Here is an 18,077-nt window from a genome sequence, read left to right as displayed (position 1 = left end):
CTCAGTCTCATAACCCTGTGATCATGACCTGAGCTGAAACCAAGAGTTGGACACTTAATGGACTGAGTCACCAGGTGCCCCCCAGATACTGATTTCTGTAGAAAGAAACAGGTAATTCAGTAAAGAAACAAGTTTTGGTAAAGAAGCTTTAGTATTCATTCTAATGAATGAATTAATTTAGATTAATTCATAGATTTAATTCTGGGATTTACTACTGGCTACCTTGACAAGGTAAGGCATATCATCTCGCAAACCTTCGGTTTCTCATCTGTAAAGAGAGGATATTCATCCCAGCCCTTTCTAGGTCCAAGGTGATTGTGAGTCCAAATGGGATAATCTACAGAGAAGGTAATTGAAAACAGCACAGAATGAAGTAATATATGAGATGTTATGTCAATTTACACAGGGATTAAATCATTTTAGAGAAATACAGTGTTCAAGGAAAGGTGAAAAGTGTTTAAAAAGGTTGCAAAAAGATGGAGAGGGGTTCCTAACCCACCTTGATATCCAGGATCACTTCCACCATCACACCTTGCATTCATTTCAGTAACATTGAGCCCTGAGGTTCTAGGCACTAGGCTAAGACCTGGAGCTACAATTTTGAACAAGACACACAATCTCTATCCTTATGGAACTGCATTCTTACAAGAAAGACAGTTATTCAACAGGTGATTATTGGGGGGGGTAATTATTATTTGATGGTTCATGACAACTATGACAGATTCTGTGATCATTGACAAAAGGTGACCTAGAGGACACCTAATTCCAGTAATAAGCAGAACAAAACTCCCACTACAAAACCTAGATATGCAGGATAAAGTTATAATAAATAGCCTTTTAAATGGAAGCTAGGAAATCCCTAGGCCAAAACAAGAAAAGAACATCAAAACCAGAGTGAAATGCATAAACCAACTATTCAGGGACTTCCCTAAGCAGGGTAAAGTCATAAATTATGTGACATGAACAAAAATCAGAAGTACACCCAAAGATTTAAGAGTAATGAAAAACACTTTTAAAAGAAAATTCATTATCATAAGGGACCAGACATATTTAGAAAAATACAAATTAGAATTTAGAGAAGTAATAAAATCTCAATAGAAGGGTTAAACAACAAATTAGTCTAACTGGAGGAGAAAATTATTATACTAGGGGGAAACAATAGAGATAATTCCCCAGAAAATCACACAGAGAGATGAAAAGATAGAAACCATGACAAAGAGGTTAAGAGACCTGAAAGAGAAAACAAAATCCCAGACACATCTTCTGTGAGTCCCAGAGACAAGAGAGGATGGAGTAGAGGCAGTATTTAAAGGGAACATTCCAGTATTTATAGAAAACATTAATACCTAGATTCAAAAGTTACATGTCCTACACAGATGAAAATCAGCAGCTGATTCACTTGAAACTGCAGGACTATAAAGACAAAGAAGATCTCAAACACACCCAGAGATAATAGGGTCTAATCTGGTGTGCAGGATGAGTGGAACATGGTCAAAAGGGCTTTTCCAAGAATACTTTATCTCAAGTTGAGATCTGACAGATTAATAGAAGTTAACAAGGTAAAGTGAGGGGAGGAGTAGAGACGAGCAGTCCAGGCAGAGGGAACAGCATGTGCAAAGACTCTAAGGTTAGGAATCATGCTACAGTTGGTTAACTGAAAGAAGCCAAGTGCTCCTGGACATAGATAATAAAAATGAGAAAGGTTAAGTTGAGATCAGAGAATGAAATAGGGAAGGATTTTGTAGAGGATTTTTGTCCTCATTTGAAAAGTAATGAAATTGGGATCTCTGGGTGACTCAGTGGTTTAGCCTGATCCTGGAGTCCCGGAATCAAGTCCCACATCGGGCTCCCTGCATAGAGCCTGCTATTCCCTCTGCCTGTGTCTCTGGCTCTCTCTCTATGTCTCTCATGAATAAATAAATAAAATCTTTAAAAAAAGAAAAGTAATGGAACTATATTGAAGAATTTTAAGTAATTATCTGAAAATTGGGAAATAAAACTATCTATAGGAGTGCGGAAATAACTGAATGTGCCAAATGAAGGGAAATCAAATGGCCTGGTATTTATCAATTATACATTTTTGCCTGAACAACTTAAAAGATTCTCTGTACAAGTTTAGACAAAGTTCAAAGGGGATGCAGAGAAGAATGCTTGGCAAGGAAGAGACTTTTATCTCAGAAACTTACACAACGCTACCCTAGAAAGGCACCATGTAGAGAATAAGGTCTTACACATCTGGGAACATGAGTGATGCTTCAGTGTTACAATTTACTGAAAGCTTTATGAGTCAAGGATACTATTTGATCTAAATACTTGTATATAAAGTCAAGAAAACAAGGAATAGAGAAGTGACATGATTTGTTCAATCAATAGAGTACTTCTATCACCCCATCCCACATATAGGTGCCTGGAACAAGGTAACAAACTCAGAAATTATTACATCTTTGAGTGACATGAACATAAAGTTCAGGTCATCTGGCACACCAGTGATTTTCCACCAATGGTAGATTGAGTGAATTCTGACTCCTTGCTACACACTATGGTATATACATTATCTCATATAAACTTCATACCTATGAAGTACCATTATTCCCATTTTACAGATGGGAAAACAGAAGCACAAATTTTCGTTACCTGACCAGGTTGACACAACTATAGCCATATTTCAAGCTCAGATAGTCTGATTCCAGATCCCATGCCTGTGACTCACTCTAATGCTTAACTGGGCTTTATGACTGACAGCACCATTAAAAGTAGGAGACTGGACTTATGTCAGGTTCCTAGTACCTATTCTCATGGGTCAAGCATTAGGCAACAACTCAAAAAAGTTAAAAAGCAGACATTTGGAGCCCAGAGCATCCACTCATTATGTGAAGACAAAAGGTGAGAGTAGATGGTCATTTTAATGCACGAAGTACCACTTCTTTGTATACTAACACTGCTTTAATAGGTTTTGCATGCCTGAAGATTTCTTTGGGGATAATTGTTGAAAATAATTCAACTCTGTAATAAAGAAAACCCTAACTCTGTCATTTACATCTCTGTAAGACATAAAAAGCTATTTAATGATTTTGAGAAAGCCAAGAGAAAGGGAAAGAGAAATGAAAAGGAACATATTCCAAATATAGATTACCAATGGTGGATATGTAAGTCAAGAATACCCAACTGATGGTCACATGCACTCAGCTCTCTCCCAGTGCTCCATTCTCTCCAGTGGCAACTATTAAGGTGGCCAGGAGGTTTTCTGACTCAAAACCAGAAAAGTAATGTTCCTCCTAATAGGACCATGAGTTTCTGACCCAGGAAAATCCCTCTTCCCTCTATGGGATTCTCTGTCACATCTCTGCATTAAAACAAATCATTCTAGCGACCAATAGTATAGAGATTCCATGAAACATAGAATTGCAAAATGGTTACAGAAAACATGAGCGCGCGCGCACACACACACACACACACACACACACACACACACTCCAGCCAGGGTTCCATCACACCTCAGCCTCACATGCCCCAAAGGGTGCCATTTCCTCAAAGCACGGTCAAATACCAACGAGTCATGACAGCCCAAATGCCACACAGACCTATGTGCCTGCTCTAGCAGTCTTAGATCCACTGAATTGATCCCAGAAAAGCATTCTGCATGACAGAGGTGGAAAGTGGAGAAACAGTAAGGGGAAGTACCTATTTACTATTTCCTCTGGTCCCTTTTAAAAGGAGCTTATATGTGCTAAAGATAATATGGCAGAAGAAATCAATTTTAATTCAAATTATTTAGAATTATAGCAAAGACTTTTGAAAACATGGTTTAGCCATTCACAAAGCTGTGAGCTCTGTGTAAGTCTTTACAGAAAGCTGGGTCAGCACACTACAGGCATTATCACAGACTTCCCTTCTGCCCTGTAAGAGTAGGGCTTCTGCAGCCCTCATAGGCAGAGGCGCTCCAGGTTCAGTGCCTGTGCCTACATCAAAAAGGGCTCCCTGGCAGCTTTTTCCCATCACTTTCTCTCCATAAAGCCAGATCTTACCATACCTACAGGGCATTTAACCACTTCCAGCCTTCCTGGAAAAAGCTCCAAGTTCCTCCAAGTCAGATCACCCAGCTCTGCCTCAGAAGGTCAGAGAACTGGTATCTAAGGTCCAACTATTCCTCTAAAACTTGCCAAGTCTACTTGGCAAAAGCCAGGCCATGGTGGTCCCTATGGATTGTTAAAAGGCTGTGTTAGTGACAGAGTGGTGTTTTTGTCTCTTCTGCTCTGGAAACAAATACTCTGATGAAACGAAATAGTTCAATGCTTGATTTTCCATTTGGACAGGTGGTGTTTCTTTGAAACAGATGCTATTTGTTGGCTGTCACTGCATGTTTGGGGTTGGGCAAGGGGCTGGATTGTGTTTCCAAAGCCCTAAGGTTATGGATAAAGACCTGCTCAGCCAATGTCAGTCACTAGGGAAAGGCAATTGATAAATCAACTAATTATGATCTATTGGGCCCTTTTATTGTCAACTAAATGTACTTGCTGGTCCAAACTGAAGTTTCCTTTCTTTATTATGATGAACACTCCCTTCAGTTAGAGACGACGTGTTCAAATTTCCTCAGTAAGAGGGCATGACCAATGTTTTACCAACTCAAGAAGGAAGCCACACCAGATTGGCCTACGTTAAAATCTCAACTAATGATTATCCTTCACAAGCCATTTACCAGGAATTTGATGGATTTGCTGAGTTATACCCTAATCAGGACATTGGTCAAATTCTGGTCTTTAACTGCGACCATGGTTACTCTGTAGTCTTTTCTAGCCTCTGTGATCATGACATGTTTGTCTTCTGTCACGTGTCTTGTCCGTGCCAGATGTCCGGGCCAGGGGGATGGGAGCTCCCTTCTATAGCTTAGTGGATGATGGATGGGTCTGAGACTCAGTGCTGTGCCTTCCATTCAGCTCCACAGATTCCTTTCTGAATATTTCCTCCACACAAGGCCCTATGCACATGCTTCAGGAAGTAGCAGTGAGAGAGATACAGCCCCAGCCTGTAAATTATGCATAACCAAGTATAGTTCATGAGCAAAATTACACAGATGCCTATCATTCTACCTAGTGCCATAAGAGTCAGTAGCACCCAAAAGGAGGAGAGTCAACATTTGAATGGAAGGATTTGCAAAGGTTTTGTGGCAAAAGTAACATTTGACATAGGACATGAAGAAATTGTGATAGGTGAGAAGTGGGGAGTGGGTGCTCCAGGTGGAGGCAACAAAATGAGCAGAGGTAAGAAAACATAGGTCTTGTTTTCAGGAACAACAAAGGCTTTGCTTTAACCAAAGAATGCATTAATAAGTAGGAGCAATTCATTGTGGTCATACTGGGAAGGATTTCAAATGTCTCTATTTTTATTCGATGTCAGTAGGGACCATTAAAGGCCATTGATGTGGAGGTATCGTGGAGCAAACAGGCTCCCCAAAATTATCCTGGCAGTCATTTGTAATGTGAATCAGAGAGGAGGATTACAAGCAGAGAAGTCATTTAGAAATCTGTTGCCATCATTCTGATAGGAGGAAATGAATGTGGTCATGGGTCATAATGGGATGGGGACAGATGGAAGACATAGTGGGCTCTATGTTCTTCACCAGGCATCACCTCTACTTGAAGGCTTGGTAGTTTGGAAAGAAGTCTGTTATGTGAACTTTCTGAGACTTCTGTGCTCTTTAAGGCCTGATCAGGTACAAACTGATTATGACAAGGACAGAAAGTGGGCATATATGGGGCTTACCTCCCAAACAGACTTCTTGCCACCTCCTCAGTTTAACCTCTGGGGTGCCTTAAAGGTTCAGAAAGGCATTGCTGGGAGAGCTGCAGCAAAAATGGTGGAGGCTCCCCATTACGGTTCTTTGAACCTGTTGCGCTGACTCTATCTTGCCTACATCTGGTGTTTTTGTTGTTGTTGCTTCTAGTTGTGGTTTTTTGGTGGTGTTGGTTTTTTTGTTTTGTTTGTTTGTTTTTTTTTTAAGTAGGCTCCATACTCAGCCTACTGGACCCTGATGAAGGCCTGAGCTGAGATCAAGAGTCAGATGTCCAACCACCTGAGCCACCCAGGCACCCCAGTGGTTTTGTAATCAGACATAAGTTCACAATTGCTCATCAACATTTTAGTCATACTGGTATTCTGACTGAATATATTTTTCTCCCTTCACACAACCTTATTCTGGGAAATATCTACTAAGAACTGCTTGTCTGTATTGGCATATGGCTGAAGGAGAGAGGTTAAGGCCATGACTCAGGAAGAAATATCACAAGGTTTTGTGGAGAGTATTCTTTCTTCCAGGGATTGAGAGTCTCCTAGTTGTCCACCTTCTTGCTGGGACCTCATGACATAATTGCATCTTCAAGTTGGTTCAGTGGGCCTTTCTTGAACACCCTTTTTTTTCTTTTCCTAATACTGTTCTGAGCGGTACAGTGGCCATCAAGAGAGCTCTCTTTTAGAGAATCACAGTGACCCAGAATGTAATTGGGAAACAAATAAGCAAGTGTTATTTTGTGCAGTGTTGATTCTGTTGCTCTAAAGAACCATTCCACAACTTCAGTTTGTGTCAAATTATTTAAGGAAGCTGCTTAAAAATGCTCCTTTCTAGACTCTCATTTTTGACATTTCTGATTCAGCAGGTCCAGGGTGGGATCCAGGAATGTGCAATTTTAACAAGTCCCCCAGGGAATTTGTTATAGGTAGATAGCAGTTCATTTTGAGAAACAGGGCTAGAGGTCAGGGAAGAGAGATGGACAAGGTCTGAGGAGACAGCAGCTTAGAAAGAGAAGGAAGATTAATATGATGGGAGCATGACAGGGAAACTGCACTCTATAGCGTCCAAATCATGATCCTTAGTCAAGCAACTTTCATTTAGGTTCGAGGGCCATTACTTTACCTGCATGTTGACCTCACTTGGTAAGTCATTATAACTTTTTGAGCCTCTGTTTTCTTTTCTGTAAAAATGGAATAATAGTAATTCATTGTAGTTGCTCTGAGTTTTGATGAAATAGCACAAAGTACTTGTCACAGAGGGTACTCATTAAAGGTTAATTCTCTACCTTCCCCTCTTTCCATTATACCTACCAAAAAGTCACTTTTGAACCAGATAACTTATTTTTTCCTTCTTTGTGAAAAACACTGTGTTCATCAGAAATGCTCATGAACACCAGCCTCTAACCCTAGCACTAGCTGCATTAGAAATAAAATGTGTCTCTCTGAGAACAATTTGTGGTCCTCCCCCACAGAGAACACACTAAAAAAAATAAAACCCTGATATTTTTCTCCCTCCTTCCCACCCTCCTCCCATAGTATAGTACTGTGCAGGGCCTGCTGCTGAGAATAAATACAGTATGTCCCAGGGAAATGACAGGCCCTTTCAATTGGTCCTTGCCTCCTGATGGGTAGCCAGGAATGCTTGTTGTCATGGTAACCCCATGAACTCTATGACCCAGGTCGGGCCTGATCAGAGACAAAGCTCTCTGAGCAGAGAGGCTGGATTTGCCTCTATCTTCAGAAGAGCTGGAGAGAAAGGAAGAGAGGGAGGGAACGGAGGGAACGGTGGATGAAAAGGGAGGGAGGGACAAAGAGAAAGAGAGAGGCAGAAAGAGAAAGTGTGTGTGTGTGTGTGTGTGTGTGTGTGTGTGTTTGAACAGAGATTGGAGGTCTGCCAAAGGAGCACTGCATCAATACGGAAGCTTCTCAGGTCAGGACACGTGGGATGGATTATAGAGCGAACCGAGAAATCCTCCTAGGAGACTGGCACAGCAGCCCCGTGTGAAAGTCCAGGCATGGGGGTGACAAGGGCTTGATTTAGCATTTAGTGGTGATGATAAGACCTATTGTTAACATTTATCAAGCACTGACTCATCCCAGGAGCCTCTACAAAAAATTTGATGAGCATTAGCTTATGTAATCCTAACAACCCTGTGATGGTAGTATTGTGTTCACCTTGATCGTATAGTTCAGGAAACTGAGGCATAGAAAGGTTATGGAACTGGCTCGGGATTATACCTGGCATGGAAATTGGAGAGCTGGATTTTCAACCCAGGCAGCCTGGTTTCAGGACCTCTTCTCAGCCATTAGGCAAAACATGGATATAAGGATGGAAATTGTGAGGAAGAAATGATTATTCAGAGAATAAAGATCATTTACTGCCCCTCTCCAAACAGACACATGTACAATTGCATTTAGTCCTGCCCAAGCAATAGTGAGTCAGAAAGCTGCAGCCCCACGAAGGGAAGTGGTTCACTGCCACTCTGCCTGAATTCTCTCCAGAGCCCTGGCCTCTGTTCTGCAACCTTTGCATGGCGAGGGGAGGGGGGCGGGTCACATGTTTCTCTCCCTAGGATCAGGGCTGTATCACCTGTTGATGTCATTGCCCCATACCTAGAAATGGAAAAGGGCACATCCAGTACAAATTAAGGTTTCCTGCTGACCCATGGTAGACTGAACCAAAACTACCTCCAAAGACTTTCATGCTTCTCAAAACTCTATAGTGCTTTTGACTCCTTTCAACAATGAAAAGCTGACCATTTTAGACTGATTGCGCTATATGCATAAAGAGGGAGGACACTTCCTTCTTTCCACACCTAATGCGCTCACATGCATTCAGTGCCCTAGGGATGTTCAGGCATGAGCTTTCCCCCTGCCTTTGGACTTAGTTATTATCATTTCCCTTTCACAAGTCAGGAAGCTAAGATTCAGAGAGGTGACACTCTGCCCAGGTTCTTACCCTAACTTATGGGATGCAGCCAAAGTACAGACCCTGAGTCCTGAACCCCACTTCTTTCCACATCCCCGCCTCTGTGCTGATGGAGGCACCCCTCACTGCCTTTGCCAGCTTCTAGGGTGGCATCCTTAAAATATGAGGGGAAGTGAGACAACAGGTGGCCCCCACAGCCAGAGCACTCCCATCCAGAAGCACCAGGCGAGGCTGGAGACCCACGGTGCAGTTCTATTGTGGAGGATTGTGGTAAAATCACAAAGGCAAATGTATACTTACCCCTGTTACAGCTCCGTTTTTATCATGCCTGCTTGAGAAGCTCATAAACAGCAGAGCAACACATTAAGGAGAGAAAGAGGAGGAAAGTGTACAAGGTGGCAAGGTGGCAAGGTGGGATCTGGATAGATGGACAACCTGGGAAATGAATGGCCTTTAAGACAGCAAGAACACTGGCCCAGCATGGGCTGTGATTTGCCTGGCGAAGCACTGCATTCTCCTGCTGATACACAAATTGTATGTTGCTTTCTTTTTAAGAGGCTGTTGCTGTCAAAAATAGTATCTTTTTTTCCCTCTTTCTCCCTCTCATCAGCAACTTTCTTTCAGACTTGCCCACTGCTCCTTTCTAAGAAGGCAGCTGCTGTTGTACAAAGGCAGACCAAGAGGGAGAAGGGCTGGGGACCTGTCCTAGCCCTGACAGTTAGGGCTTGTGGGTGTGGGAAGCGAATGTGCTTTAGCATTGTTCAGACTCATTCAGACCTGGCCTCCCACATCCACAGCCTGTGTGATCTTCGCTATGTAGCAAACAGCTGTGCGGGCCATCAGTTGATTGTTAGGGCCCTGAAGTCAGGACTAAGAACGAATCCCAGGAGTGCCAGTTAATGACAGGAGTTTCTCAGACAAGTTACTTCACCTTCCTAATCCTCAGTTTCCCCCAAATACAACTGGAGGTAACACTAGCATTCATCTTGGTGGTTGTTAAATAATTAAATGAGATAATAGAAGGTGCTTAGCATGGTGCCTGGCACATACTCAGGTGTCTAAGAAAGGTTAACTCTCATTACTTAATCTCTCAGAGGCTTAGATTTCTCATCTTCCAAATGGGAATCCTGCTATTAGCTTTGCAGAATTGTCTTGGAAATAAATGAAATCACTTATAAAGAGCTCATGGTACATTAAAAGTCTTGTATATTAATCCCCTTTCCTCTCCGACTTCTCCTTTCCTTTCTGTTTCCCCTCGACACTCATCATCTATTCTGTTAGTTTGGGGATCTAACTCAAATAAGTGGTGATTGCTTTCTCTGGGCCAGACCACTCTCAGCTTCTTTTCATTGTAATGAATGAAATTTCATGATATCAAGAGACAGAGATATCCAAACGTACAGTTTTATTCTCTTTTCCACTCAGGGCCCCCAAAGTTCAGCTAATAGCCATCTTGCTTCCATCCATATGCTCTGGTAGAAAGCTTTTGAGCAGAGCCTGGTTTCTAAGGCTTTGAGGTTTCTGGTCTCTGAGGGCAGGCCGAAAGGAAGGGGAAGGGGTGGCCCTGAGTTGAGCCCCTGTGCAGAAATTCTGGGCCATTTGTTTTAGTAACATTTATGAATCACCCCATGTGCTGAGATCATGGCTTGGTAATCACATCTAATCAGCCTCTTCCTCAGGGAGGAAAGGGGCAAAGGCCCACTCAAACCCCTAACAGAGAAGCCAACTTCCTCCTAATGAGATAGAGGTAGTAACCCAGGAGAGTCTCCAAACAAAAGAGAGTCAGGCAGGCATATTTGCATATATTATTCATGCCTCCTCAGAACACAAATCTAGCAGAAAAAGAGCATAATGACCTCTTAATCATATTCTCCATTACAATGGGAATTAAATTTATTCCTTCGGAGAAATGTTAAAAAAAAAAAAAATTCCATAGCACTATTCAAGCCAGACTCCTTGTGGCCCACAAACACCACAATTTTTCCCCACCCTGCGGTCTTATTGCTTCTTTCTAGCTTTATTTCAAAGTACAGTTCAGTGAAGCAAGGACCAAGGGTCCCACCAAACCTAGAACACTTAGCATGTAGACACCTCCTATTGATTGTTTGTCACACTGACTGATTCCTACCCAGCCAACTTCCAGGTGTATGGTGACTTTCTGAGCATGTTATAAAATCAGTTGATATGTCTGATCTTGTAGATTCATGAGAACCAGGAAATATTAGTCCTACTGTATAACTATATAACATAAATTAAGCCAAGCAACTCTTAATTCATGAGTCTCTTTGGCCATCCTGTTGCACATCCTAAAGATAGCCCATGAAAGTACATGATTACAATCATACAATTTAATTCTACCAACATTTGAAGCACACTGTACAAGCACTAAAATAAGTCCTCTTAAGGAAAGCAAACTGATTATGACATTGGCACACCCCCCCCCCAAGATTGGCTGTCCAATGTAGAGGCTGCAACCAAAAATGCCCCCAAGGGCTAGGTAAAGAAAATGAGGGAAATGGATTTGGGGTAAACTCTTATGTGATTTCCTTATTTTTAATAGAGCCATGAGTATAGTCAATACTTCTGGACTCTAACAAACAAAATCACAGTGCAAGCACTATGATAAATAATAATTACAGTTAATATTTGTTGAGCACTTGCTATATATAGCAAGTACTCTCTCAGTCCTCATGCATTCTCTAATTCATGTAATCCTCATAAGAACTCAATGAAGTAGGTACTACTAAGAATCTCATTTTAGAGATAATAAATTAGTGGCACAGAAAAATTAAATTATCGAAGTCACACAGCTAGTGAGTGGTAAAGCCAGAACCCAGGCAGTCCAGCTTCAGAGTCTATGCTCTTATCCACTATGCTACCTTTTAAGTGGAAAACTAATAGTTTCTGAGTGATCACAGAAAATGATGAGGGCTTAGTGAACAAAAGATTATATGCCAATCTAGAGAAACTGCTCCACTCAATTCTGATTTAACATACAACTGTGTCAGAATGTTGCCAGATCTGGTTTTTCAAAGAAACTAGAAATCTAAATTTTTGTGTGAACTATTCAAAATTTTGAGTGTTGGTCACAGTTAAGAAAGAAATAAAGAAGGCACATCCTAGCAACAACACAAAAAAGAGAGGAAATACCATGAAGGTGATAGATGAGTGATAGATTGATAGATTTATCGATCAATATAGATAAATGAACAAGGCACAGTGGAAAAACATGCAGGGAGGGGTTCATGTCTTGCCCTTCAGGTGGGAGTTCTAGGAAGACCCCCAAGAGAAAGCAGCCATCTCCGAACAGGGCCTTAAGCCAGTGGGAAGAATATCTACAAGCAAGATAGGGAGAAAGATATTTCAGATAAAAGACCCAGCAAGCAAAAAAAAAAAAAAAAAAAGACCCAGCAAGCACAGTACAATAATGAAGGGGAGAGTAATTCATGCATTCTTTATCTATCTTTGTATTGTTGTTTGCAGCAGAGAATCATTTCCTCAAACGATATCTTTTATGGAATCCCACTATAGAAGACAAATGGATTGGGGTGAGGGGAAGCTGCTGAAACAGAGGCTGGAGATGGTAGCAGAAAAGGGAAGGAAGGAGAGAGCTAGAGACAGATTCGGGCCCAGGGTGGGAGACCTGGGAGATCACAATGTTCCTCTCTCCCTCAGGAACCATTCTCCATCACGGAAAGAAACAATTCTCCAACATGACAACCCTGCGTGTGTTAAAGTCCACAAGAAAATAATGGTCCTGCCAGCCTGCCCAGCATTCTGCTTTCATTGACGTTGATCTTTTGGTGGCCAGTCCTTAGAATTGGCCCAGCTTCCCTTCCTTTCATTAAACCAGAGGTAGCTGAGATGAGACCACTGAGCTGGCTCTTGCCCTGAATGGTGTTCCCACCCCCTCTGTTAATTGTAGGGAGGCCTTCATTCATTCCCTCTGTTATCTTTTGTCAAGCATCTCTGGAGTGTCTGACACAGACCCTGTGGTGCTGCTGGCAAATGGTTCTGCATTACAGGACCAGATGTGGTTTACTCTGAGCTGCAAATGAACTGTTGACATCTGCTTCTCACAATGTGGGGAGGGCTAGGGATCAAACATGCCTCCAAAATGCTTTCTGTCTGTATCATCTCTGCTGAAGGGGACAGACTTCAGGTTTCCATCCAGGCCTTTGCACTATACCAGGTGATGGTAGCCACAGGACCCTAAAGAAAATTATAGGGCCAGAAATATATATCACACATGTAAAACTAGTATGCAACTTCTGAGGGTCCAGGTAACTTACCCTGTGATACAACATATATTTCAGAAACTTAAAACTCCTTTATTCAAAAAACATATATCAAAAAGCTACTGTGTTAGCTATTGTGCTAGGTGCAGAGTCCCTACCATTAGAGAACCCTCAGTCTGGTTGGGAAAGCCAGCTATGGATATGGAATGATGAGTTGCCTGTTCTAGAGTGTACAAGTACAGTAGGACAGAAAGGAAGGCCTGATCCATTCTGTAAGACCCAGGAGGATTTACAGAGAACAACATATGCTAGAGGCTTGTGTGATGAATAGGTTCTACAAAGTGGCAAAGTATATCAGATAGAGCATGTGTCCAAACAGACGTGTGGCTTTAATGGCACTTCCAATTCAGCCACTTGTTCTCAAGTAATCTCAAAACACTTTAGCATCTGTCCCCTCATTTGACCCTCACAATACAGTTGGAGCCGGAGCTTATGATTATTCCCATTTTACAGGGAAGACTGGGGTACAGGTATAGTAACCAACAATCCTAGTTTTCCCAGGGTTGAGAGGGTTCCTAGGATGTGGAGCTTTTAATGCTAAAACCAGGGAAGTAAAAATAAATAAATAAATAAATAAATAAATAAATAAATAAAACCAGGGAAGTCCCTAGGCAAATTGGAACCAGTTGGTCACCAAAGGTACAGTTATAGGACTTGACATATAACTTGACCAGAGATTAGTGAGAGACTCAGATCAGACTTGGATTCTTTCCTCCACCTCAGAGTGGAGATAAAGAGAGTGTTCTATGTAATTTTTTTCTTTTTTTTTAAACCAATTCCTTTGTGTTATTTTGTAGGGTCAGAAACCAAAGACAAAATTTCTTTTAGCTGAATCAAAGGCTGACCAACATTCCTTCTCCTGAGATCCTACAACTGTCTGTTCCTTGAGTATACTGCAGAGGAGAAAACTACCTACAGTGGTCACAGGTGAAGGGAACTTTGGCCTTATTTGTGTTTCCTAATATAACCTTGAGATATCTGCATTTTAACTGAGGCTCCTGACATTACTCTCTATTTCCATCTGCTTGGTTGGAGATAACCTCTCCCACATTACCCACCACTCCAAGCTACTGGGCCAGCAGCATCTTCTGGGCTCTTAGCTTTCTGCTCCATCCATGATAGTGTTTACCTTATATGGTCCACACTGACAATGTCAGAGTCTGGACTATTAAAACAGAAGGGGTCTTTGAAATCATTGTCCAAAAGGGAGGTGATTAAAAGAGTGCTTTCTAGGATCTGACTCCACAAATGCCCAGACCTATCCTAGGCTCAACCACTCTTCCCTTAGGAAGGCAAGCCAACAAGCACTGGTCTTTGCTGAGGCTCTGGCTCCCACTCCAAACAAAATCACCCTGGTTTGGCCTCAGTAAAGCAGAAACACCAATGAAAGAAGGCCCTCGGCATATGTGATTTACTCATCCTCCGAGGCCTGTATAGAAGAGGTTGCAGCAGGGCTTTAGAGAAAGACATAAGGGAAGAATAGAAGTGGCTGGACCTTCTTCACAGAGGAAGAACCCTGGGCTTCAGAACCCTCCAGCTCCATGAAAGGAACAGTTAGAATGACCATGCTCACTTGTACACTGACCTTTAATCCAGTGCAAGGAAATTCCCACCCTTCGTGGTCCCCCTAATGCCTTTAAATAGCTGCTCATCAATAGCTGCCCTCCCTCTTCTTGAGGACAGTTACAGAGCTCCTTAAAATCTCTTCCCCTAGAAGCCCAGTGGATCTCAGCCTAGATACATCATGGACCAATATAGAGACAAAAAATAAAATGGTGGTAGGGACACATGACAATGATTTATCTTGCCAAGAAATCTTGATATCTTAAGACAAAAAATGACCACCTCTTATCAGCATAATATAATAAGAGAAGAAATGTATTAACACTACAAAAGAAGGAAGAAATTAATCAATTGCACATGAAGGACTGTCTTAAATGGAAAAGTTCAGCTTTCTAAAAACTCACTATACAATCCTTATCTATCCTCATTTTCCCATTGACAAGTGAAAGCTTCATCACATATTGGCCTGGCTCTTTGGAGCCAACATTTTGGGACCACTGACTGAATCCTAACTTTTTACCCAGCACCTGAATTCCCTCCATGTTCTTTCCTGACCAATAGTTATCCCATCTATTGCCTCCATTATCCCTGGATTCAGGGTTAAAACTTTCAATATTGTCCTTTTCTCTCATATGAGTTATACACTGGTTAATTAATTAATACATATTTACTTGGGACTGACTGCACAGTATAGATGGGCTGCTAGTTGAGTCCTCTCCCTGCTTACACACCTCCCCTGTCTCTCTTGCCTGCAGGTAAAGTGCTGACTTCTTGGCATAGCATTCCAGAATAATTAGGAATTGGACTCAGTCCAACCTCATGTCCCAGAAGTCCTGGGCCTGTGCTTCCTAGCTCTACTTCCTGATTCCACTCTTCCATTTTCACAGAGCACCCCCTGAAGATTTTCAAACTCCTACACACTATCAGATGTAAACTCTCCCATTTTCTGGTGCTTCCATAATTCTTTATTTTAAAATCAGATATAGTCTTCTATCAACTATTAAGAAGCTTTTCTGCCTCCCACATAAGACTGTACATTCCTTGAAAGATGAAGTTTATAACTTTCTCAGCTCTTTATTTCTACTAAGTATCTAGAATGGTATTTGACACTTAATTGGCTCTCATAAATATTTGGAGAGTTGACTTGAAGACATCAACTCTTTACACCAAAGGCTTTATAATCAAGTGAAAGACTAAGGCTATTATACCTGAAACTGTAGTAGGCAAGGCAACAAATTGACTGCTAGGTTCCAGGGAAGTTCAAATGAAAGGTCAATAAGAAATCAAGTATTGATGGAAAAATTCAAGGAAAACATGGGTAGCATTGCAGGGCAACCAGTGTTAGGAGAGAAGCTAAGGAGAACAGCAAGCTGCAAGCGTATAGAAGCAGGAAGAAAAACACTGTTTGAAGGGGAACAGGATGCCTAGCAGCCTAGTTTGATTAGAACTGAAGCTTCCTTTGAGGGAGGAGAGGATAGCATATCACTACAGGCTGGGTATAAGTTCCAAGGGCTGTTTCATCCCATACTCCTCAGATGCTTGAATTCAAAGTTTTGAAAGAGAGACGGTTGCTTCAAAACTGAAGCCCAGAATTCAGTCTTTAGCCTTTCATAAGCTGAGGCCCAATTAAAATCATCTGAAATATCTCCCTTGACTGCTTTTTTTCCCAAACTTCAATTTCCCTATAAGTATATGATAATCGAACTTCTTCACAGTGCAAGTTTGAATACATTGAATTTTAATGAGTACAAAGTCATCCTGGAGACTACCTTTCTATGGTTCCAACTCCTCCCTACTCAATATTTCCAAAGATAATTCATTGATTCAGATACTCCTCTGGACCCATGAGCTCCTATGGCTGAAAGTCAGGGCTCAGGTAGTTGAGGGTCTGCCAGAACCAGAATAGCTTCAGGCAACTGTCCTTCTAGCATCATCATTTTGATCTCCTACGAAAGAAAAGGAAGGAAGGAAGGAAGGAAGGAAGGAAGGAAGGAAGGAAGGAAGGAAGGAAGGAAGGAAGGAAGGAAAATTTTTGGCCTCTTCCTTACAGTCAAGTGGTAAATTAGCATCTTATTAAATTGGGCTATAATGAGGTTTTTCTCATTTGTGGCTTTGTTCTCCTGTGGGCTTAGAGAATGGAAATCCTTCAGTGTTACAACAGTGTGCAAAGTAAAAGAAGGACTGAGGGAGTATGGGGAGAAAGGCCTAAAGAAGTTTTCTTGGACTTACCAATACATACAGCACCTAATCTGGGTCAAGCTGGAAAACAATGGTTATGTGTGTAGACTTCAGTCAGACAGAGTTGAATTAGAACCTTAGGCTAATTATGTATTTGTCTGTGGAATGGAAATAGTAATAATGTGATGACTAAATAGAAGTGTGAAGGTTAAATGAAATAAAGCATGTAAAGTGTTAATGCCTGGCCCATAAGAAGCTATCAAAAAAATAAATGTTAACTACAACTATTATCCTATGACTCTGTGCGCTTTCCTTGCACATTTTCTGGTCCCTTACTGTTATGTTGCATATAGATGAGTTTACCAAATAGGCGAGTTAGAGACACCTAGGTTATTATTTGTACTTAGATTTCTTTCATCCATCCATTCATTCATTCATTCATTTACTCACCCTACCCCCAAAAAAGGTATTTCTCACTTTATACTGCATAATACATCTTGTACTAAATATTGTAGGAAGGAGTTTAAAAACAGGAACCATCATCTCTGCTCAGGGGAACTGACAGTCTGTTTGAAGGGATCCAGCCAACATACCAATTAGCTACAAGATTATAGCATAAGGGATCAGAGTTCAAGTTCAGAGAATCACCTGGGAAGAGGGATGTTCAGTGGTAAAGTTTAATTAAATGCTTTTTCAGGAAATGCCTTTTTCGATCTGATCGTGATACCATGAACCTGCCAATAAAGGACATATTTTTTTTTTTACATATTTCCCATTGTGGGGTTGTGTCATGAGGATTGTCCTCTCTCTCTAAACACCTTTTCACACCATTGATCCCAAACTGAATTCTGTGCCTGAAGGGAATAAACAGTGGAGACCTTATTTCTGAAGATAGAAAAGTGGTCTGATAGCTCACAGCAAAAACAGGAATTAAGAACTTGGTAACCCTAACCTTTATTCTCTCTTTCAGTGGCTCCTTGTACCTTCTCCTGTGCCCATCTCCCATTTGTGCCTGGGCCAACACTCCTCCCTCACCCACTTTGAGTCTTTCTACCTACTTTCCTTTTAAATGTAAATATAGAAAGAAAAGAAAGGGTCAAGTAGCTGTCTATCCCTGCATTGAACATCCCAAAGGAAAAATCCCAAGGCCAATCATTGCCTTTGTGTGTTTGTTCAAGACCCAAGTCTCTTTTGTTTTGTTTTTAGACAGAGAGAAAAAGAGAGAAAGGGTTGTCCCAACAAGGTATCTAAAAGACTAAAGAGTGCATTTCAGGGATCTGTTAATGGAAATTGTTTTCCCAGCTTGAAAATTGCCACATTTAAAC

The 18,077-nt window shown here is 41.4% G+C and overlaps 1 protein-coding gene across 4 annotated transcripts in view; it reads left to right on the top strand.

Annotated features, from left to right (window-relative positions):
- The window catches only part of GRIA1 (glutamate ionotropic receptor AMPA type subunit 1), a 307,919-nt gene that overhangs the window by 269,783 nt on the left and 20,059 nt on the right, over positions 1 to 18,077 (top strand). The window lies entirely within an intron of this gene.

The sequence above is a fragment of the Canis lupus genome, chromosome 4 (assembly GCF_003254725.2).
Source record: "Canis lupus dingo isolate Sandy chromosome 4, ASM325472v2, whole genome shotgun sequence".
Lineage (NCBI taxonomy): Eukaryota > Metazoa > Chordata > Mammalia > Carnivora > Canidae > Canis > Canis lupus.
The sequence above is the reverse complement of the archived record's forward strand: the minus strand, read 5'-3'. Positions and strand labels throughout refer to the sequence as shown.